At 39.6% G+C, this 24335-nt stretch overlaps 1 protein-coding gene across 4 annotated transcripts in view; it reads right to left on the bottom strand.

The window, feature by feature from the left end:
- LINGO2 (leucine rich repeat and Ig domain containing 2) overlaps nucleotides 1–24335 on the bottom strand; it is a 2286714-nt gene that overhangs the window by 1346095 nt on the left and 916284 nt on the right. For all 4 annotated transcript variants that reach the window (XR_013272157.1, XM_077475131.1, XM_077475129.1 and 1 more), the window contains exon 5: nucleotides 14776–14830. The gene's annotated coding sequence lies outside the window, so the exon portion shown is untranslated. The remainder of the gene's footprint in view (nucleotides 1–14775; nucleotides 14831–24335) is intronic.

The raw sequence follows: 24335 nt of genomic DNA, 5'->3' as shown, positions 1-24335 counted from the left end.
AAGCATCCTCCCAATGTTGAGGGCATGTGGCCTGGTACGGTTCAGGAGGGAGGGGGGGCCGCTCTCTCGTCCCCCCCTCTTTTCCTGCGGCCTGCCAGGTTGCGTGCTCGGATAAAGGGTCTGGTATGGATTTTTAGGGGGAACCCCATGTCAAATTTTTTTTAAATTTGATGTGGGGTTCCCCTTAATATCCATACCAGACCTGAAGGGTCTGGTTATGGATATTTAGGGGGAACCCCACGTCAAATTTTTTCTTAAATTTGAGGCAGGGTTCCCCTTAATATCCATACCAGACCTGAAGGGCCTGGAAATTGAATTTGGGGGACCCCCACGCTTTTTTATTTATTTATTTATTTATTTATTTTTTTATCAATGACTTTCAATGAGTGTTCTCTGTATTACGGGAGCCGACAATTCATTATAGCTGCGAGTGATTTTAAAGGACTTTTTTTCCTGCATAAATGACACTTTGTGCAGGGACAATTCTAAGCACGGGAAACATGCGCCCCTTCACAGGCATACTATAGACAACCCCCCCCTACGAAATTTAAAGGAATATTACACTTTTATTGTTTCACTTTAATCATTATTAAAATCACTGCTCCCGAAAAAACGGCCGTTTTTAAAACTTTTTTTTGCATTGATCCATGTCCCCTGGGGCAGGACCCGGGTCCCCAAACACTTTTTAGGACAGTAACTTGCAGAATCTTTTCTCTCTGTCAAATCTTTTTTCTCTGTCGAATATTTTCTCTATATAATCTTGGACTAATAGAGGTAAGGTTAAGCACATTCGACCACAGGTTCTATAGACAGATTGTTATCGTCAGAGTCATGTCGAATCTCCTATTCTATATCGAACTGTTGTAACAATGAAAACGAAAATAAAGCATTTATTTATGTCGGATCTTTTGTTTTTCGGATTTTGTGCTTTCGTTATCGTTTGTCAAAACGAAAACGAAAATAGCTGAAATTCGGACGAAAATGCATTTCGGACGAAAACGAATGCACATGTCTAGTAAACATGACTGAAGTGGATTTGATGACATCATGCTTTACAAGTTTCTAACTTATTTATGGAAAACTGTTCATGCTAGTGTTTTACCAAAATGTTCAATTTATCTCTAATGATTAATATGGATGTCGACTAGGACCATTTAAAAGGTAAGATCTCTCTTTTTTATCTGTCAATCTATCACTTGTAATTTCTGTCCTTGCATATTGCCAAATTAAGAGCATATCTAGACACCTTGCCAGACAGCATGGCCTATAAACTGCTTCCCAAGCCTGCTGATTGGGCAGACAATCTATCTATCTATCTATCTATCTATCTATCTATCTATCTATCTATCTATCTATCTATCTATCTATCTATCTATCTATCTATCTATCTATCTATCTATCTATCTATCTATCTATCTATCTATCTATCTATCTATCTATCTATCTATCTCTCCATCTATCTATCTATCCATCCACCTATCTATTCATCTATCTATCTCACACACTTATACACACAACTTGGCCTTATTTTTGGATGTCTGGTGTCATACGCCTTGGAGCATTGTGATTTTAAACATAGATAAAGTGTTTGTAAATGGAATATTCCCAGGTGCAATGAAGGAGAATCAGAACCCTGAAACCTGCATCTGGGGAAAGCAAATACAAAATAAACTATACATGCTTTGTGATTCTGAACTCCATCCTCTGTAATGCTCTTGGAAGTTGCAGGCTACATAATTAGTAACTGCAGTAGAATATACAAAAGGTGCTGTTACAGCTAGCATCTTTAGTTTACTGAGTTTGATTCCTATATTTTTGCTTTAGTAGTTACATACCTGTACTTTGCCCATGAAGGTCAAGGCAACAGTACTAATACCTGCCTTCCCCGTGCTGCCCCATTCAACACTATTCTAAGTATCTTTGATCAGTCTAGTTGGGAGTTTACTAAGCGCTGGGGACCCTTCTTCTGTCACATGTTACAGAACTTGAACTATAAGAAGCAGGGTGGGAAGTAACCAGTGAAGGAGTTCCTTTGTCCTGCTTTGCAAGGATTGATAAATTGCTTTAAAATGTGATCTAAATTCACCAAGACTAAAATAAAAATCTACAAGTGGCTATACTGAAACTGTTAAAATGCTTTCATCCCTTATTTACAACCGCTGAACTTTCATTGCATGTTTCGAATCCACTTGGCCCTGTGCGAATAGATTCCTACCTCAATCCAATATGCTCATTTTATTTTAAAAGCATTACATGCACATTTTATTTAGCAGCCCAGTGAGCTTTGTCAAATAAACAGTTTACTAGATTCTGACAGCAACTCCCGAGCTACAGCTAAGTTCAACAATCCAGGATTTAATGTGCATACTATCCTATCAGATCACATGACAAGGCAGTTTACACATATACCACCACAGATTTACTAGTTGTTTCACAGCAAGAGTTTGCTTCTCAATTTTATGCCCTGCATGGAAAATCTATTTCTTGTATGACTTTGTATGGCCATACTGTGCAACTCCTTTATGGTAAAAGAAAACAAAAAATAAAAAATCTATATATAAAAATGTAAAGTCTCATTGAAATAAAGTATATTTGGCAAGCCATAAAAAGCATACCTTTTACCATACAAAATAAGGGTTTGCTTTTATTAGCAGCGCTGCTACGGGTTGATGTACCCGTATGCCCTCCTGCACTGGCCACTTCTACATGCTCTCTAGAGCATGCAGTGGTGTGGTCTGTGTCTTGCTGTGTCCACTGGACACAGCAGATTACTGATTGCAATTAGGGATGATCCGAACACCCCACCCATTCGGAAAAAGGGAACAGGCAAAACATTTGTTTTAACACGCGAACACCGTTAAAGTCTATGGGACATGAACATGAATAATCAAAAGTGCTAATTTTAAAGGCTTATAGGCATGGCATTGTCATAAAAAGTGTTTGAGGACCTGGGTCCTGCCCCAGGGGACATGTATCAATGCAAAAAAAAGTTTTAAAAACGGATGTTTTTTCGGGAGCGGTGATTTTAATAATGTTTAAAGTGAAACAATAAGCCCTTGTACACACGGTCGGAGATTCCGTCGGAATGTGTCCGATCGGAGCGTTTTGTCAGATATTCCGTCTGTGTGTGGTCTGCATCGGACTGTTTCCATCGAATATCCGTCAGACCAACTTTTCCAACTTGCCGGAAATATTTTCCAACAAAATGCTCAGATCGGACATACTCCGATCATGTGTAGAGATTTCCGATCGGACAAAGTGCCACGGATTTGGTTGTCGGAATCTCCGACCGTGTGTACAAGGGCTAAAAGTGTAATATTCCTTTAAATTTCGTACCTGGGGAGTGTCTATAGTATGCTTGTAAAGGAGCGCATGTTTCTCGTGTTTAGAACAGTTTGACAGCAAAATGACATTTCTAAAGGAGAAAAAAGTAATTTAAAACTACTGGCGGCTATAATGAATTGTCGGTCTGCAATACACATAAAAATTAATTGCTAAAAACAGCATGGGGATTTCCCCACAGGGGAACCTCGAACCAAAAATGTAAAAAAAATTGTCGTGGGGTCCCCCCAAAAATCCATACCACACCCTTTTCTGAGCACGCAACCTGACAGGCCGCAGGAAAAGAGGGGGGACGAGAGATTGCTCCCCCCTCCTGAACCGTACCAGGCCACATGCCCTCAACATGGGAGGGTGTTTTGGGGTAGCAGCCCCCCGAAGCACCTTGTCCCCATGTTGATGGGGAGAAGGGCCTCATCCCCACAACCCTTGCCCGGTGGTTGTGGGGGTCAGCGGGAGGGGGGCCTATCAGAATCTGGAAGCCCCCTTTAACAAGGGGACCCCCAGATCCCGGGACCCCCCCCTGTGTGAATTGGTAATGCACAACAAATGTACCCCTACCATTTCACAAAAAAAGTGCCAAAAATTTAAAAAAGACAAAAGACAGTTTTTGACAAGTCCTTTATTAAATTCTTTGGGCTTCTTCTTCTTTGGGCTTCTTTTTTCATCTTCTTTCTTCTGGTCTTCCTTCGGTGTTGTTCTTCTTCTCCATCATCTTCATCTTCATCTTCTTCTTCCTCTGCTCTTCTCATCCCGCATCTTGCTCCAGCTTCTTCTCCGCGCCAGCCGCACAATCCGCCTCTGTGGGAGTCTTCAGCAGTGTGACGTTCTGCTTCTTCTCGCAGTTTTTAAATAACAGAGGGTGGGGCCACCCGGTGACATCCCTATGGCTTTCCCCATGTTCCCATGTTGTCAGAGGGGGCAGGGTCACCCGTTTACGTAAAAACATTTATATATATATATATATATATAAATATATATGTGTGTGTTTTTATATATGTGTATGTATGTAAATAAATATATAGTATATGTGTGTGTGTATGTGTTTATATATGTGCGTGTGTTTACATTTTATGCATGCGCTTTTAATCCTGACCCCTATACGTGTACAATCAGAACAAATTTTTTGCTTGTTCATAGTACCAAAAGTCTTACGAGCTCGCCGCTCGTTTGTGTTTGCTTACTTGTACTATTTGAAATGTGAGTACCATGTAAATCATTTTAATAAAAGCCTGAAAAAAACGTTATTACACTATCAAGCATCCCTCTTTGCCCTGTCCATGAGGTTCACCCATTTTATTGATGAGAAATGAGAGGTTGTCCCAGGTATATCCAGAGATGATGAACTAACAGTGTAATCGCCAAGGGGATACCCCTTGAGGGGACACTTTTTTGCTGTAACCTTACAGCAGTAAGGTAAGGGGACATCTATTCACCTAAATGGAAAGAAAAAGAATATCACACTTTCCTCCTCCTTTTCTCTGTTGGGATACCATTTGGAAGCACCAGCACTTTTACGGGAAAAATTCCAAGGCATTTGAAGGACTTTATAATTAATTTATGCTGCTTACACGGACACTTACAATCTCCATACTTTGTGAATTTTCACATTACTTGCAGAATTTGCACATTGTTTTGCAGTGTTTGCACGTTTATTATGAGCACTTTTTGCACTTTATCACAACGTAACACTTTATATGTATCAGTGCACATGAACTTTGCTGAAGTTTTATATGAATGATAGTAAATGCTATACTACCCATACCCCTACATTATTGATTTTTTATTAGCCTCTGATTTGACACATCATTTTCTATTCCCCCTTCCCTTCCATATTCTTTTTCTCGCTCACTCTATCACTCTTTAGTACTTTTTGCGCAGCACTATTCCATACATTAGTTCCTATTTTGGAGTTTGAATAGCTCTTTCCAGTGTATGCAGCAACACCCCCCCCCCCCCTATTTATCTAATTGGCTAGTGCAGAGATACTGCTATCTGATGTGAGAAAATGTGTTATGGTCTGATGAAACCAAGGCTGAACTTTTTGGCCATAATTCCAAAAGAAATGTTTTTGTGCAAAAACAACATCGCACAGCACCAAAAGAACATCATACCAACCGTGAAGCATGGTGGTGGCAGCATCATGCTTTGGGGATGTTTTTCTTCAGCTGGAACAGGAGCCTTAGTCAAAGTAGAGGGAATTATGAACAGTTCCAAAAACCAGTCAATATTGGCACAAAGCCTTCATGCTTCTGCTAGAAAGCTGAACATGAAGAGGAACTTCATCTTTCAGCATGACAATTACCCAAAGCATACATCCAAATCAACAAAAAAATGGCTTCACCAGAAGAAGATTAGGTTTTGAAATAGGCCAGCCAGAGCCCAGACCTGAATCCGATTGAAAGTATGTGGAGTGATCTGATAAGGGCTGTGCACAGGAGATACCCTCACAATCTGACAGAGTGTTTTTGCAAAAAAGAGTGGACAAATATTGCCAAGTCAAGATGTGCCTTGCTGATAGACTCATACCCAAAAAAACTGAGTGCTGTAAGAAACTCAAAAGGTGCTTCAACAAAGTATTAGTTTAAGAGTGTGCACACTAATGTAACCATATTATTATTATTTTTTTTTTTTTTTACTTCCCTCCACCTAAAAGATTTCAGTTTGTTGTTCATGTGTGTTGTACAGTTTATAGGTCACATTAAAGGTGAAATAAGTTCTGAAATTATTTATCTTTGTCTAATTTTTTACACCACAGAAACCTGACATTTTAACAGGAGTAAAGGGAGTAGACTTTTTTATATCCACTGTATATACCATACTTTGTAGATGCTCAGAAATGAATAAAAACAAAGTATGCTTTCATTTATATAGGAAAATATATAAACCCAATGGTGATTAAATCCCCCCAAATAAAGGTCTATATGTCTTAAAAAAGACAAAACAAAATAACAAAAATTGTATTTGGGTATAGTATTAGTACTGCATTACTTGGTAATTGTAATTTAAAGTGTGACAGTGCTAAGAGCTGAAAAATAGTCCTGACTGGAAGGGGTGAAAGCGTCCAGATTTGAAGGAGTATAATTAGAACTATAGGAAAACATTTTTTTTTTTCATTTTCGATAGTGTAAGGGAGGCTTAAACCTCTCATTTTTTTTCCCATTCATGTTCCATTTGGGAGATTTACCTTCATTTCCTGTCCCATAAGCCAAAATAGATTAAAAACTGTTTAAACAGATCCCTGACATCTATAAAAACCTAATAAGTGTTCTAATCCAATTTCATTCTGTCCAAAATGCAAAAAAAGGTTAATTATACTTTAATTGTATATTTATTTATATAAAAGAGGGGAGGGGACTAAACAGTATTTACGCACGACATTTCATACAATAAATTAACATAACGTAGTTTTTTATTCCCCATGCGAAGACAATCCACCCAACAGTCACCCCAACCAGCACTAAGTGTTCCCGCTCTGTCTCCAAACCACAGAGATCAATCAGGAAACAAAGTGACATAGGTATCCCATGGTTCCGATCAGGATAGCCTGCTCCCACTAGAGTGGCTCTGCTTAGCGACAGATGGTAGGAGAGGGATTTCGAGGATTTACAAAATTTTGAATGGACTAAAAATATCAGGGCCCCTGCCATTTATCAATAAATGGGAGGAAGAGATGGGAACAGGAGACATGGAGGTAGATGTTTGTAAAATATTACGGTTGACACATGCTATATCATCAGATTGTAGCTCGGTAGAAATTAATTACAAGTGCCTGGTGCGATGGTATATAACCTCAGATAAATTACACCAATTTCAAAGTGAGGCCTCTAATTTATGCTGGGAGGGATGTGCAGAAATCGGAACTATGTTCCATATATGTTCCATACTGTATATGGTGGACATGCCCTAAAATAGAAGTATACTGGAAAGAAGTAATACTAATAATAGAAGAAATCACTGGCACTAAAATATCTGAGGAGCCATGGGTTTAGAATGCCCATCAAACAATATAGGAGAACACTGCTGCCTCATGTCCTAAATGCAGCAAAAAGTTTAATCCCCAGACAGTGGAAGGACCCCGAGAGCCCTTCACTGAAGAGTTGGCTAATTAAAATTAACAAAACTTATAACATGGAGTTCCTAAGATTCAGTGGCAAAATCCGAGAAGGAGGGTTTGAAAGGATATGGAAAGATTGGGTAAAGTACAAGCAATCACCGAGATACCCTGAAAGGATGGTAGAGGGAAGGTAGTGCCAGTGAGGTTGAGGGGGCAGGACTGTAGATAGGTACTCAGAGAGACTTGGGGGTGGGTTGGGGGGATCTTGGGGGGGCGGGAGGTAGTAATTTGATATTATTGGTATATGTATAAACAGAGCCGGTAGTGGCAACCCGGCTCTGACTGAATTGTTTTGTATGGATTTTTTGCCTCAAAAAAATAACCCTAATAAAGAAATGGAAAAAAAAGGTATCCCATGGTTCCATACTTTCTCAAAACTTGACTCAAAATTATTAAGTCTAGACATCAGAAATTCCATGGTACAGATGAAGTAATCTGGGTAACAAGATTCAACCTGGATACTTCTACTTCCGAGCTATTAGACACTGAGAGGCTATCAAAATGTGAGCAAATAATTTGCATTTATAAGATAATAATAATTGCAGTGCTCAAATTTAAAAAAAAAGTGGAAAAAAGTTCTAGCAGTAAGAACGCTAAATTAATAGCATGTCCATACTCTATAAAATGAACATGTTCTTTTTTAAATATGCAGATGAGGAGCCTCAATATCAAATGAGCGACTCGTACATTGCCTGAGGTCGTGCTGCCATTCTACACAGGACTGGCGGCCCTAGATGTAAGTTACACCAGCAACGTTTGGTTTTAACTTTATCTTTTGGATGTTTTTTATGCATTTGTATTGCATTCATTTATAAAATAATACTACACTATGAGAATTTTTTCTTATGACTGATGGCAATATTGATGGGTTTACTATCACTGCCCTTTGGTGGGATTGGAGGATATTGATGTGACCAGACCACCTGTGTAGAGAGAGAAAAAGAGCTAAGTTGAGACACATGTGATGAAAGATAAATGGTGTGGTGGGTGTCAATGGACATGCCGACATCCAATCCTATCTGCTAAAACAGACGGATGAAGATCCAATCCCCATCCATCTGGTGGATCAGATTGGATGGCAGTCAGGTATAAACAGACAGGTGGTCCATTTACATCCAACCACCCATAGAGGAGAGCAGGCTGTATCTGCTTCAGCTCTTTATATGCAGAGCAGGCACAGATCAGCCATCCGCCTACTTAATGGGGATCAGTGGACAGACTCCACACTGAGAAAGAGGAGTCCAAAGGAGCCTGCTCCCTGTGTAAGGCCCCTAATCCGATGAGCCTATGTGCATCTAGCCTCTCCATCAGCTAGCATCTCAGGAATATACCAATGGTACAAAATGTTATCTTGTTAAATAGTATCTTTGTAAATAGTATAAACAGAAGATTTACTAGCATTTACCCAAATAGATGCCTATTCCTGCATGTTAAACTCTAAACGTGGGGCTTTTCCAATTTGATCATACAAAAACAGATAAGGCTTTAAAGCCCGGCACACACGGGCTAAATATAGTGGCCAATTCAACAAAAACCGGCCGACATTTGACCCGTGTGCACAGCTCAGTGGGGAGATCACTGTTCTAACAGCGCATATTTAGTACAGCGAGTTCCTCAGTTTTTGTTTTTTTCATATAGCCAGCTAGGTTGAATGAAAATAAAACTTCCTGTGTGTACTAGGCATTAGTTGTAGGTCTTTCCTTGTGATATCTTCTAAAAAGTAGTGATGAACGAAATGTACCAGAGTTTACTTTAGTATGGTTCGGTAAACATGACTAAAGTTTTAGTGCCAAACTCAAACCCATTGAAATCAATGGGAGCCAAATGTTAACAAACAGTACTGACAAAAAAAGTAAAAAAAATTCCGTTTGGTTGGGAGAAGCGATTATAGTAATGCTTAAAGTGAAACATTAAAAATGAACAACTCCATGTGAAGTGGTGCTTCTGTGTATGGTATACAATCTACTACAGCAAAACTGACATTTACATAGAAAAGGGTGTCTTCAATTTGAATAATAGGTGCAGTTAGAAAAGTTAAATTAGCATGTTTGCTTTTCACTGTGGTAATGAATATACCCACAATCTCTAGGGTGGCCCTGAATCACGGCAGAATTCGGTGAAGTACACATTATGTGTACTGTGATGTAGTAGAAATGGAAAATGGGGTTCAGAACAAGAAGGCACATTTACTTAACTCCAGTTTAGATACCTATGCCACCTGCTTCTAACTGATGTACAAGAAAAAAAATAAGTTCTATACTGTACGTACTATAACATATTTTTGTCAGTTATATACAGTATTTGCATTTTTAATTCCTTGCAATATGTCCCAAAAGCTAGTTGTCTGAGGCATATTATTTTCCACTCACTTCTATTCTTAGCTATAATTTTTTCTTATGTTCCAAAATCAAGATCACTTATTTAAATACATTATTTAAATGCATTTAACTTTTTTTTAGAATATAATGCTATCACTTTTCCCACAACAGAGCCTGTATGAGCTAAAATATTTAAGTTTGTGTGACATTTATTCGAGTTAAAGCTCCATAACAAATGAGGGTTCCACTGGGTCTGGCCTGGGAACTAAGAGCTATTTTAACTTATCTTCTAAAATATTCTATGTCCAAATGAATTGCTGTCAAAAACTGTTATTTTTGCCAGTAATCCCTAGTTTCATATGTAAATTACAACAGATGAGAGAAAGGATTAAAGCTAAAATCCAAATCTACATTTCATATAAAATGAGTAAAATTTGTTAAGTAAGTAGTCCTATCACTGCAAAAAAAAATGCATAAAAATGACCCAGACCTCAACGAATTCATTCTTAAATGTTCTTACATTTTCTTAACAGTGACATTTTTTTTTTTTTTTTTTTTTGCCACAATACACCATTAAGAAAATTTCCTCTTTATAATTAAACTTGGAATGGCTCCAAGATACTCTTATAAACCAATGTGCCACGCTATACTCTGCAAACCAAGTAAATCCTGTAAACTAAGTCCAAAATTACATATCCAGTGTTCAGGATCCTATTCAATATAAACAAAAAGTGCTAAATTTATCAACAAATAAATCCTATAAATAAGTACAAGATTACATATCCAGTGTTCGGGATCCTATTCCATGCAAACAAAGAGTGCTAATTAAATCAACATGTGCAATGAATTGTGTTGTCCATAAGGTATACTAAAGTGCTAAATACTGTCCAATAATAAATGTGCTTGAACTATTTTAGTTGAAGTAAATCCATGTGAAAAGTGTTCCAAACCTATCCGAAGTGGCACCAATCTCTGTAGTGAAAATCTGCAAAATGCAAAAAGCACTAAAACTGCATAGGTGTGAATCCAGCCTTATTAATTATCCTCACCACAGGGCGTGTGACTGCACAGTTTAGTTTGGTCAGAAATGCTGTTGAACCACCCCTGGGTTCTGTGATATCTTGACTCTGCAGGTTCCTGCGCCATTCTATGGGTATATACCCCAGGTGCATATGTAGAAAGACAAGCTACATAGCGCTTTATCATTTAAAAAAACATATTTATTTAAAAAACTCCTCATACAGGGTACTTACACATCGAATGTGGATTGTATCTAGCAGATCTTTATATAATCCAATTGTGACTGTATGTCCATTTGTTTGCCCAAAGCTGCCACTGTCTACAATGTCCAGTCCCCTCCCCAATGCGTGTACACACAGGGATCATGTGTCTTCCTCAGGGCACATATATTATTTAAGTGATCAATCTTGGTAGCTCACAAGATCTTTTTAACCCGATTTTTTCCAAGATACTCTTCCTAAGACTTTTCTTAACCACTTGCCGCCAAATATTTATATATATATATATATATATATATATATATATATATATATATATATATATATATATTACCAAAAGTATTGAGACAACTGCCTTTACACCAGGGGTCTCAAACTGGTGGCCCTCCAGCTGTTGCAAAACTACAAGTCCCATGAAGCATTGTAAGGCTGACAGTTACCAGCATGACTCCCACAAGCAGAGGCATAATGGGACTTGTAGTTTTGCAACAGCTGGTAGGCCCCCAGTTTGAGACCCCTGCTTTACACGCACATGAACTTTAATGGCATCCCAGTCTTAGTCTTTAGGGTTCAATATTAAGTTGGCCCACCCTTTGTAGCAATAACAGCTTCAGCTCTTCTGTGAAGGCTGTCCACAAGGATTAGGAGTGTGTGTATGGGAATGTTTGACCATTCTTCCAGAAGCATATTTGTGAGGTCAGGCACTGATGTGGACAAGAAGGCCGCTTAAATCTACAGCACCTTAACTTCAAAGTTACACATGTTATATATTTTAAGAGACATGCAGACATACATGTGTCCTGTTCAGTCTTAAATGTTTGGCAGGAAGTTAACTAAAACCTCCCTATGTAGTGCTGTAGATCAAACAGCAAACAGATTGTCTTTCTACCTAGAGGTAAAAAACACACATGGCATAAGGATACAAGAGTAATGCTGCGTACACCCAAGCGGAATGTCTGATGGAAAAAGTCAGACGGAAGCTTTTCATCGTATATTCCGATCATGTATATGCCTCATCAGATTTTTTTTTTTTTTAATTCTGACAAACTTAGAAATAGAACGTGTTCTAAATATTTCCGATTGAACCAATTCCTAGCAGGAAAACCGCTCATCTGTATGCTGTTCCGACTGGCCAAAAACGACGCATGCTCTGAAGCAAGTACGAGAAAGAAGCAATTGGCTACTGGCTATTGAACTTCCTTTTTCTAGTCCCATCGTACATGTTGTACGTCACCGCATCTTGACGATCGGACTTTGGTGTGATCATGTGTATGCAAGACAGTTTCAGCGGAAAACCGGTCGTGTGTACAGGGTGTTAGGTATGAGCCACTAGTAGAAAGAAACATAGAGATGAACAAAAAAAGTCTTGTTTACTGTTTACTGTGAGGTCACACATTTCCATTTCTGGTAGGCTACTCAAGAGTGCTCTAGATATTTTGGGATTCTAGTGATGTCCTTGATTTTATGGTAATTTTTATTTTAATTGTTTAGGAGGATGTATTGTTTAATAAATATTTTTTTTTAAATATGTTTATAATGCAGCTATTTGTTATCAAACCTAGCAATATTAATTTTAGCATGTTGAATTTGCAAATGGCATATAAAAAGAGTGTAGCAATATAAAATTACAATAAAATTACAGAAACACTAATTTATATACAAAATTAATAGTTTACCCTCCAAATATCTTTTAGCTGATTCAAGTTCCATAAAAACAAATTCATCAGATTGCAAATTCAGGATTGCATCTGGGTTTTCTTTTGAATTAAACATATCCCCTGTATTTTATGTTTAATTAGCAATGACTGCAATAAAATTAGAATGTTTTATTCTTTTTTCAAGCAACTCCAGCTTGACATTTTTGTACAGATGGTAAAAATGTAATTAGAAAAAAAAGTCAACATCTGTAAAACTTTGAAAGTAAATCCTTGTTTCTATAAATTGTGAGATGTGTGTATTTTATGGTGTGCCAAAATTAACACTTCCAGTGAATCTCATGTTTTAGAGAAATTTTTCAAATATCAATATGCATGCAAATTGTAATTTTCAGCTCATGAACTCATGTTTTTACTAATCCCTCAGTACAATACATTTTGGCTTTTACCAAGTCTAATTTCTCTTGAGACAGCGCCTTCGAGCCAAATCATAATTCTTACAAGAACATTTAATTTCAATAATTGAAGTGATTAAAATATACCCAAGACCTCACACATTACATAAATAGGTAATGGCATTTCTCATAATAAACCCAAACACACTATGTTTAATCTTTCTTTACACAATTATAAACTTTTTGTGTACTTTTTTAGTTTTTATTTAATTGAAGGTACCTTTGGGAGTCAGTGCTGACATTAACAGCATTTATATCATATTTCTGTTCATTGTGAATTTTATGTAAAAATACCAGTAAAAAAAAATATTACCTGAAAGCAGAAAAGCTTAGAAAAATCATTCATACACCCAACACACACATACACATTTCACTGTTCAGTACAGGCAATGTAAGCCACACACTGGATATGACTCTAGACTAATTTTTTCTTTTTAATATATATTAAATGGAGAAGGGCTTGATTGTCACTCCAGGGGAAGGGTAATATATATAAACTAACAAATAAGAACAAAGATCAAACAACAACTGGTTTGAGCATGAGAGTCCAGCACAGGGAAGCAGTATTAGAAGCTGTAAAGACTACAAGGCCTGTGTTGAACAGTCAATATGGCAGGGATAGGTGTTATCAGCTTGTTTTCATTCCTCCGGGATGTGTTGTGGGAATGCAGCATTAGAGGGAGTAGAAACTGAAGGTGGGGATAAACCCCAATTTTAAAGTTGTTTTAACCCTTGTTTGAGGTAATGAATGGTCACTGACTTCCTCTGAAATGTGGCAATAAGCTTGGTTGGGAAATCACCATTTGTAGGTGATGTTTTGCTTCCTCAGGGCGTATGTAATAGGTGCAAGTTCTTTGCGCCCTTGGACAGTTGTTGCAGATATATCTCTGTAGACTGTCAAGGTCACATATGGCTCTGGGAATGGAAAAAATTGAGTTGCGCTAGTTCGTCTCAAGATTTTTCTGCTGGAATATGTGGCAGCTTGAAAATTGCAAGGTTATCAGTAGTCAGAAATGCAGCAAGAGTGGCTGTCTGCTCTTGCTCAAAATCAGGTTCATCCTCATCATCATTTGCAGCCTGATGGAATGTGAGGTGTTTCTTGCTTACTGGTCCTGGTGGGATGGTGAGGCATGCGGGAAGGAGTGCTATCCCTGGCCCTGTTACCTTTCAGGGTAGAGCAGTCCATGTCTTCTCTCGCTGCTCTAGAAGATGCACGCTGTGGGCCTTGGGGGGCCATCTGGAGCTGATGTCATCTTGACTGTCTCCAGGCCAGGAGCCACTGAAGAAATCAGTGAGCTTAGGAGGTCCCGCCGGTGGACTTTTCTTCCTCGTCATGTCCATCGAGGTCTCTGGGAGCTGTCAGGCCAGCCAGTGTGTGGCGATCGCAGCTGTAGTGGGTGTAGTGGATGAATTTCTTCCCCATGCTGGCAGAGAGGGAGATCTAAGCAGCCATTACGGTGCATGGCCAAGCTCTGCCCCCCTGTTGTGGTAATTTGTTTGGACTTGGTTAGTACTGCATGTAGTTTAAACATGTGCTACTTAATAATTTTCCAATGTAACATGTAAAAAAATACGAAATTATGCATTTATGACCACAAGTATAAATTGCTGAGCAAAAATGGTAAAATGCATTCATTAGAAAAAAATGTGTACCTTGCTCTGTGATTCTGCTAATTTCCAAAGTTGTACTTTGTCATCATTTTCTGACCTGTTAAAATATTAAAATAAATAAATAAACAGATTAATAAATAAACAGTGCGCATGACTAACTATAGATTGTCTAAGCTATTTTAAATGATTGCATGGTTATTAGTATACTTGTATATTTAAAAAAATGTTTTGTAATGATACTAATAATAATAAATCACTTTTATTAACTTCAGTTGCTGCACGCTACACCATGAAAGTACAGCTGAACTATCATTATCAATTATGCATTTGTGCTTGTCCCTGAACCCCATGAAAAAATGCCCCCACTTGATGGGTTATCATTAATGAAGACCAGATCTGTTTACACCAGTAGGGTCAACTTTTAGAGCAGTAGAACAGTCTTACCCCTGCTTAAAAAAAAATGTAAAACACAGCACCGTGCTTTACAAATCTACTCTCCACTTTGCCTACTCTGGGACTCTGAAGTACTGTAAGTGAAGATTTGTTAAAATTACGGAATTGGGGAAAAATCTAGAAGGAGGGAGATCATGTCACATAACCTTTCAAAGTGTTGTGATCAGAAACTCCTTCAAATATGCTATCTTTTATAAATCAGCCCCTACGTGTACATTCTATTTTGCTATATACAAGTAAAGGGCTTTCCTTTTTCACTAAAGAGAACTTCTTGAAGCCTCAGGCTCAATGAGCCATCTTTCAGGAATGATTTGGCCACAGGAGACAATAGTATTGCCTACTTTATGTACCTATTTTTTTTAACCTGTTTTATATCTACACTCAGAGGCGCTTCTCCCTTTGTCTATTGGAAACAGGACTTATCCAAGGACGTCAATAGTGCTCAAAGAGGGTCATATAAAAGTGTATATATATATCTCATAGTGAGAGCATAGTTTTATTTAAAGTGTGTCATTTTTTTTTTTTATTATTCTTTAAAATAATGCAGTATAGTCATTAAAGCGTTTGTTAACCCCAAAAAAATAAAATAAAGACCCTGTTCCCTTAAAGCATGTTATACAGCACAGGTGCTTGTGCTGTGTCATTTGAACCCCCATATCACCTGAAATACCTGGCTTATCCTGCCTAGCTATGCCCTCCCCTTTGCAAACTGACCACAATAATCATGGCTGCTGAGCCTTGACATCATGGACAGTTTGCGTGATTCCATCATCCGCAGCCTGCTATCTGTCTGCTGCATCTCCCCCTCCCCTCTCTGCCTGTCTCTGCTGGTACCAGTGCTCACCCCTCCCCCCCCCACTCCTGCTGCTCTTATAGCTGCTACTAAATACTTCCATCCTCTCTGTACCATTATAATAATTGTTCCTGTGTTCTGTAAAAAATCTGCCCGATTGTACATATATGAGTGCGGCTCCCAGCTGATTTTCAGCTCTCTCTCTCCTCTCTCCCCCTCCTCCCTAGCTGACGTCAGCCGGAGAGGGAAGAGAGAGTCCAAATTCAGCTGAGCTCATATAGGTACAATCAGGAAGATTTTTTAAAGAACACAGGCACAGGGACAATTATAATGAAGAAGAGAAGATGGCAGTATTTAGTAGAAGTGGGTTAACAACCACTTTAAGGATTTATCCATACATTAACCAGAATGTATTTTACACACCAAGTCTACCACGGGAGGAATAGGAACTTATGGCCTGGGAAAAAACACAACCACACTAAGAACCCTTTCATATTGCAGCAGCAGCCATGTTAGCCATAAAGTGCTGCTTTACCATCTTTTTTAACCCCTAGCGGCCAAGGCAAGGGTTAAATGCACCCATGTAGCACTGCATCCAATGCGCGTGCAAAGCAGTGCTACATGGGTGCATTTAACCCTTTCCTTGGTCGCTAGTGCCCATTAATTTCAATGGGCAGGAGCGGTGGAGGAGTGGTCCTCCACAGCCTCAAAGATGCTGCTTGCGGACTTTTTTTAACTTCCTGCCAGCGCATCGCCCCATTCTGAAAGCACTCAGGCTTTTACACTAAGACTGCATATGAGGTATTTTTCAGGCACTTCACAATCGCTATTTTTAGCGCTAAAGCACCTGAAAACCGGAAAAACGCTAGTGTGAACAGTGTGAAAGGGGTCTAAGCAGTAAAACACACCTGGGTCAGTTCTCCAGCTCGACCTATATTTCGTCAGATTAGGCAACCCGTCAGAATTTGTAATTAAAGTGACGTTCCATTGCCTCTATCTTGCTACACCCCGCACTTGTCCGGATACATTGAGAAGGCAGCAAAAGAACATTTTGTTACACCCACCGGAGTCATGCATTTCACACTTATTTTTAATGGTAAACTGAGCTTATATAGTGAAATACAGTATTTAAAAATCTGTCTGACTGTTTAGATGTTGAATTTTAAAAGCAGCAGCAAACCTGCTGATCTCATAGGTTTGCTAATCTGACAGAACACCGCTGCTTTAAAAAAATCAACATTACAACAGTCTAAGGGATTTGAAAATACAGAATCTTACTAAATAAGCAGAGTTTACTGTTTAAAATAAGTGTGAAATGCAAGACTCCAGTGGGTGTAACAAGATCTCCGCTTGCCACCTTCTCACTGTATCCTTACTGTGGATGAGTGTGGGGTGTAGCAAAATGGCGGTAAAAGGAACATCACTTCCGTTACAAATTCTGATGGGTCATCTGATCTGACGAAACACCTGCTCTGCTCCAATGGTCATCCTGACAAGCCCCCTCTGCACAGCCATTCACTGGGAAGCTCAGTGTACTGTTGCTTCTCCTCCGCCCAGTTCCTATGCAGCTGAGAACAGAGGGTATCTGATTACTTATAAAAAAGGAAACAAATATATATATTTATAATGTTTTCTTTATATCTATACACAAATGTTTTGTCTTCCATTTTAGTTTTAAACTGAATGGGTTGTTTTACAAGGTGATTGTTTACAATCACTTTATTACTTCATTATTATTACAGCTATTTATTTTATGTTTGTTGCAGTGGCTAAACCCGGATCCCGAAAGTGTTTTCTTATCAATGATGGCCAAAATGCATTTTACAACATACATACAGTAAATTCAGGCTAAAATTCAAATTCAAAGGATATTTTTTTTCATTCCATTAGTGGCATGTACAAGTGAGAATATAATTTTATTAAATATTCATACCCAATAGGATAAAATGCATATGAATTAGACAGCTCTACTTGAATAATATGAATACATTTCCTTTTACTCTCCCTTAGGCTTGCATTACTATCTTTAACATTAAGATGTTATTGGCTATATGATTCCCATTCTGACACATTCTTACAGACATCTGAAGTGAGACTACTGACCTGATGAACATATGCTAAACCACATTAAATCATATAGATGGAGGAACAAGAATCAGTGCATACATTCTATGTTATAAGTACAGTATCACATTATTATACCATATGTATATATATTATTTGAATACATTATGTGCATTAAGTTCTAGGACTTCTTTACATACTTGTTATTTTTATCCCGTATGATGTTTAATAATTAAAGATGCAACTCTATAACTATGTAATAAAAATGTAGCCTACTCCAAGGTTTATGTTTGTTCCTGGGTTTTACTTTATTAGATGTTTCATATCTTGTTTTTATGATAGATTATATGAGAATAAAGGAGTATTTAATTCTACACACCAGGCACACAATAAAACTAGGAAAATTGTCTAACTGTTGCTAGACTGATACTACATGCTGCTTATTTAAAACACATAGCATTAAATACCTGTATTACTTTTTAAAACATTCTTGATTCTCTTGACTCCTTTTTGACTACTAAAAAAAGATACAGCAGGGAAAAATGCAGGAACTGCAACTGAAACAAAGACCTGTAGGCTGGGAGTGTTCCTCTTAGGGACAGCAGAAATAGGTATGTGGATCTGAACAAAGGTACATTTGTTTTTCAACAGATAGGATGCACATACCTACAACATTTTGTATTCTTTGGGGGTTATTTACTAAAGGAAAATCCACTTTGCAGTGAAAGCGCACTTGGAATTAAAGTTGCTGTAGATCTGAGGGGGACATGCAAGGAAAATAAAAACAGCATTTTAGCTTGCATATGATTGGATAATAAAATCAGCAGAGCTTCCACTCATTTCAGATCTACCCCTTAGGTTTAGAGTGACTGCACTTCCAAGTGCACTTTTAGTGCACTTTCAAGTGCACTTTTAGTGCAAAGTGGATTTTCCTTTCGTAAATAACCCCCTATGTATCCTGAGCAACCATCGTGGGAGTTGTGAGGGCCATAAAAGACAAGTGGAACCCTTGGGCACCTGGAGTGACGTGTTTGTGGCTTATCAGATAACATGACAAAAAGTAGATGTTGCTTGCCACTATGTAATCTATTATTTTCTTCCTTCTCTTTTAGCTGTTTCCTTTGTTTTCTTTAGTCCCTTTCCTGTTGCACTCAATTAGAATTTAGCCATTAGTGCTTTGCCCTCTGCTGACCAGTCCCACACCATAGAAAAGGGACAAACAAAAAATGTCTAAAGCCGCATACACACGATCAGATTTTTCAATGAGAAATGTGTGATGACAGACTGTTGGTGGAAAATACAACCGTTTGTATGCTACATCAGAGAATTGTTGCCGGATTTTCCATGGACAAATGTTGGATGGCAGGCTTTAAAATTTTCCGCAGACAAATATCTGTTGTCAGATTTTCCACAAGTCGGTCAGACAAAAGTGCAGCTTGCTCTTCTTCTTTATTTAACCACTTGCCGACCGCCGCACGACGATATACGTCGACAGAATGGCACGGGCAGGCATATGGGCGTACCTGTACGTCCCTGCCTTCCCACGGGTGGGGGGCACAATCGCCCCCCCCCCGGTGCCAGCGGCGGTCGGTATCCGTTCAGGAGCGTTCCGGGATGAGGGGGCGGCCATTCGTTCATGGCCACCCCCTCGCGATCGCTCCTGACGAATGGAAGTGAGGCGTGACATCACTTCCTCTCCTGTAATGTAAACACAGGCAGAGGAAGTGATGTAATCTCTCCTCCGTGTCGGTATTTTTCATTCCGGCACCGAGGAGAGAAGATCGGTGAGTTGCACCAACACGACACTACACAGTAGAACATGCCAGGCACAGTCTCACCCCCCCTTCACCCCCCGATCACCCCCCCAATCACCCCTGCCCCCCCCCCAGTCACAGTGACACCAATTGCATTTTTTTTTGCATTGGTGTCATTTGTGACTGTAATAACTGTTAGGGCAGTTAGGGTTAGCCCCCTTTAGTTCTAAGGTACCCCCCTAACCCCCCCAATAAAGGTTTAACCCCATGATCACCCCCCGTCGCCAGTGTCACTAAGGCTGGGTTCACATTGCAGCGGTTTATGAGAACGGATGTGATTCGCACCGCACTGCAGTGCAAATCACATCCGATCTCTGTGCGATTCGAGTTCAGCCATACAGATAGTATGGCTGAATTTGCGTCGCACCCGCCGCACCCGCCGCAAATTCGCACGGGACCCTTTTTTTGGTCCGCAGCAGAATCGGATCGCATGGGTGTTCACACCATGCGATCCGAGTTTGCAGATCGCACTGCGATATGCGAACTGATCTGGGGGTGTCATTAACATTTCACTGACACTCCCAGCAGTTCGCATAGGGCAGTGTGAACTGCCACTGGGAGGCATGCGATGCGGGAACCCGCCGCGGATTCGTGGCGTTCCTGCATCGCTCCAGTGTGAACCCAGCCTAATAAGCGATCATTTTTTTGATCGCTGTATTAGTGTCACAGGTGACGCTAGTTAGGCAGGTAGGTATTTAGGTTCGCCGCAGCTTTTTATAGCGCCAGGGACCCCCATATACTACCGCATAAAGCCCCCTGATTGCCCCCTAGTTAACCCTTTCACCAGTGATCACCATATAACTGTTACAGGTGACGCTGGTTGGTTAGTTATTTTTTTATAGTTTCAGGGCACCCGCCATTTATTACCTAATAAAGGTTTAACCCCCTGATCACCCGGCGGGTGTCATTTGTGACTGTAATAACTGTTAGGGCAGTTAGGGTTAGCCCCCTTTAGTTCTAAGGTACCCCCCTAACCCCCCAATAAGGGTTTAACCCCGTGATCACCCCCCGTCGCCAGTGTCACTAAGGCTGGGTTCACATTGCAGTGGTTTATGAGAACGGATGTGATTCGCACCGCACTGCAGTGCAAATCACATCCAATCTCTGTGCGATTCGAGTTCAGCCATACAGATAGTATGGCTGAATTTGCGTCGCACCCGCCGCACCTGCCGCAAACTCGCACGGGACCCTTTTTTTGGTCCGCAGCAGAATCGGATCGCATGGGTGTTCACATCATGCGATCCGAGTTTGCAGATCGCACTGCGATATGCGAACTGATCTGGGGGTGTCATTAACATTTCACTGACACTCCCAGCAGTTTGCATAGGGCAGTGTGAACTGCCGCTGGGAGGCATGCGATGCGGGAACCCGCCGCGGATTCGTGGCGTTCCCGCATCGCTCCAGTGTGAACCCAGCCTAATAAGCGATCGTTTTTCTGATCGCTGTATTAGTGTCACAGGTGACGCTAGTTAGGCAGGTAGGTATTTAGGTTTGCCGCAGCTTTTTATAGCGCCAGGGACCCCCATATACTACCGCATAAAGCCCCCTGATTGCCCCCTAGTTAACCCTTTCACCAGTGATCACCATATAACTGTTACAGGTGACGCTGGTTGGTTAGTTATTTTTTTATAGTTTCAGGGCACCCGCCATTTATTACCTAATAAAGGTTTAACCCCCTGATCACCCGGCGGGTGATATAAGTTTGAGGGTCAGATAAGGTCTGCGTCGCCCCAGGCAGCGTCAGGTTAGTGCCAGTACCGCTAACACCCACGCACAAAGCATACACCTCCCTTAGTAATATAGTATCTGATCAGATCTATATTAGCGTCGCCAGCAGTTTAGGTTTCCCAAAACGCATTGTTAGCGGGACCAGCCAAGATACCTGCTAGCACCTGCATTTAGCCCCTCCGCCAAGCCCAGACCAGCCCACCCAAGTGCAGTATCGATCGATCACTGTCACTTACAAAACACAACACACATAACTGCAGTGTCAGGCCTGATCCCTGCGATCGCTAACAGTTTTTCTTGTAGCGTTTTGATACAGTCGCTGACAGCCTAGGTGCTTTTTTACCTGTGAGTCTCACTAGTGTACCCCTAAATTTAGGGGTGTCTACTTTCCAAAATGGGGTCATTTGGGGGGGTTGTGCCATCTTGGCATTTTATGGCCTTCAAAACTGTAATAGGTAGTGAGGAGTGAAGTCAAAAATGTACGCCCTTAGAAAGCCTGAAGGCGGTGCTTGGTTTTCGGGGCCCCGTACGCGGCTAGGCTCCCAAAAAGTCCCACATATGTGGTATCCCCGTACTCAGGAGAAGCAGCAGAACTTATTTTGGGGTGTCATTTCACATATGCCCATAGCATGTGTGAGCAATATATCATTTAGTGACAACTTTGTGAAAAAAAAAAAAAAAAAGAAAGTTTGTAATTTTCCCGCAACTTGTGCCAAATATAAAATATTCCATGGACTCAACATGCCTCTCAGCAAATATCTTGGGGTGTCTACTTTCTAAAATGGGGTCATTTGTGGGGGTTTTGTGCCATCTTGGCATTTTATGGCCTTCAAAACTGTAATAGGTAGTGAGGAGTGAAGTCAAAAATTTACGCCCTTAGAAAGCCTGAAGGCGGTGCTTGGTTTTCGGGGCCCCGTACGCGGCTAGGCTCCCAAAAAATCCCACATATGTGGTATCCCCGTACTCAGGAGAAGCAGCAGAACTTATTTTGGGGTGTCATTTCACATATGCCCATAGCATGTGTGAGCAATATATCATTTAGTGACAACTTTGTGGAAAAAAAAAAAAAAAAAAGTTTGTAATTTTCCCGCAACTTGTGCCAAATATAAAATATTCCATGGACTCAACATGCCTCTCAGCAAATAGCTTGGGGTGTCTACTTTCTAAAATGGGATCATTTGTGGGGGTTTTGTGCCATCTTGGCATTTTATGGCCTTCAAAACTGTGATAGGTAGTGAGGAGTGAAATTACAAATGTATGCCCTTAGAAATCCTGAAGGCGGTGCTTGGCTTTCGGGGCCCCGTACACGGCTAGGCTTCCAAAAAGTCGACCACATGTGGTATCCCCATACTCAGGAGAAGCAGCAGAATGTATTTTGGGGTACAATTCCACATATAACCATGGCATGTGTGAGCAATATATCATTTAGTGACAACTTTGTGTAAAAAAAAAAATAATAATTTTTTTGTTATTATTCAATCGCTTGAGGCAAAAAAATAAAATATTCAATGGGCTCAACATGCCTCTTATCAATTTCCTTAGGGTATCTACTTTCCAAAATGGTGTCATTTGGGGGGGTTTTGTACTGCCCTGCCATTTTAGCACCTCAAGAAATGAGATAGGCAGTCATAAACTAAAAGCTGCGTAAATTCCATAAAACGTACCTTAGTTTGTAGATGTGACAACTTTTGCGCAAACCAATAAATATACAGTTATTTACTTTTTTTTACCAAAGACATGTGGCTGAATACATTTTGGTCTAAATGTATGACTAAAATTGAGTTTATTGGATTTTTCTAATAACAAAAAGTAGAAAATATCATTTTTTTTCAAAATTTGCGGTCTTTTTACGTTTATATCGCAAAAAATTAAAATCGCAGAGTCAGTCAAATACCTTTAAAAGAAAGCTCTATTTGTGGGAAAAAAAGGACGCAAATTTTGTTTGGGTACAACATTGCATGACCGCGCAATTACCAGTTAAAGCAGCGCAGTGCCAAATTGTAAAAAGACCGGTCTGGTCTGAAAGTGGTTAATGGGATTATAATGAAGCTGCTTTGCTGGTGATACTGATGAAGTTATGGCAAACGTATTCTAAAAGACTTTTATTTTCTAGTGATATCAAGAATAATATTATTAGGCTTTTTTTTTTTTTTTTGGGCAAGTTACCACAACACCATTATCCCGTAGTTTTTAAGATCAAAGATACAACTATGTTTGTGTCGCTTGTCAATTTTAAATTGTATTTTTTAAAATGTAACTGCCTACTCCCAAACTGTCATTTGAAATAAAACACATAGTCAAGTATTATTCTACATACATTTTTTATTGTGCATTAAAAAAAAGAAAAAAAATACAATTAGACATGCTATCTGCCAATAGAAATTAACCAAAAAGTGCATTCTATGCATCCAAAAATATAGAAAATATACCAAATCAAATCATTATTCAACCAAAAAATAAAATAAAAGCCTCATGCATAAATTCTCTACTAAAGCTAACAAGCCAGGCACATTTCTGGCCCTCTCACTTTGACACCTGCACCACACTCCTAACCAATTTGATTGAAACAAGACAACTACACTAGCAACCCAACTGAAATACTTGGGTATTTCCAAATATTTCCCAAATACCTAGCCCACCTTTAGTCTGATAATAACACCTTTGGCCAACCTCCTTTCTCAGGTCCCCCTACCATCGCTCTCCAGCTCACAACGTGAAAACCTCAAGAAACCAATTGACCTGGAAGAGAT

The sequence above is a fragment of the Lithobates pipiens genome, unplaced genomic scaffold, assembly GCF_037356315.1.
Source record: "Lithobates pipiens isolate NorthernLeopardFrog02 unplaced genomic scaffold, aLitPip1_a1.2 Scaffold_13, whole genome shotgun sequence".
NCBI lineage: Eukaryota > Metazoa > Chordata > Amphibia > Anura > Ranidae > Lithobates > Lithobates pipiens.
This window is presented reverse-complemented; position numbering and strand designations above follow the sequence as displayed.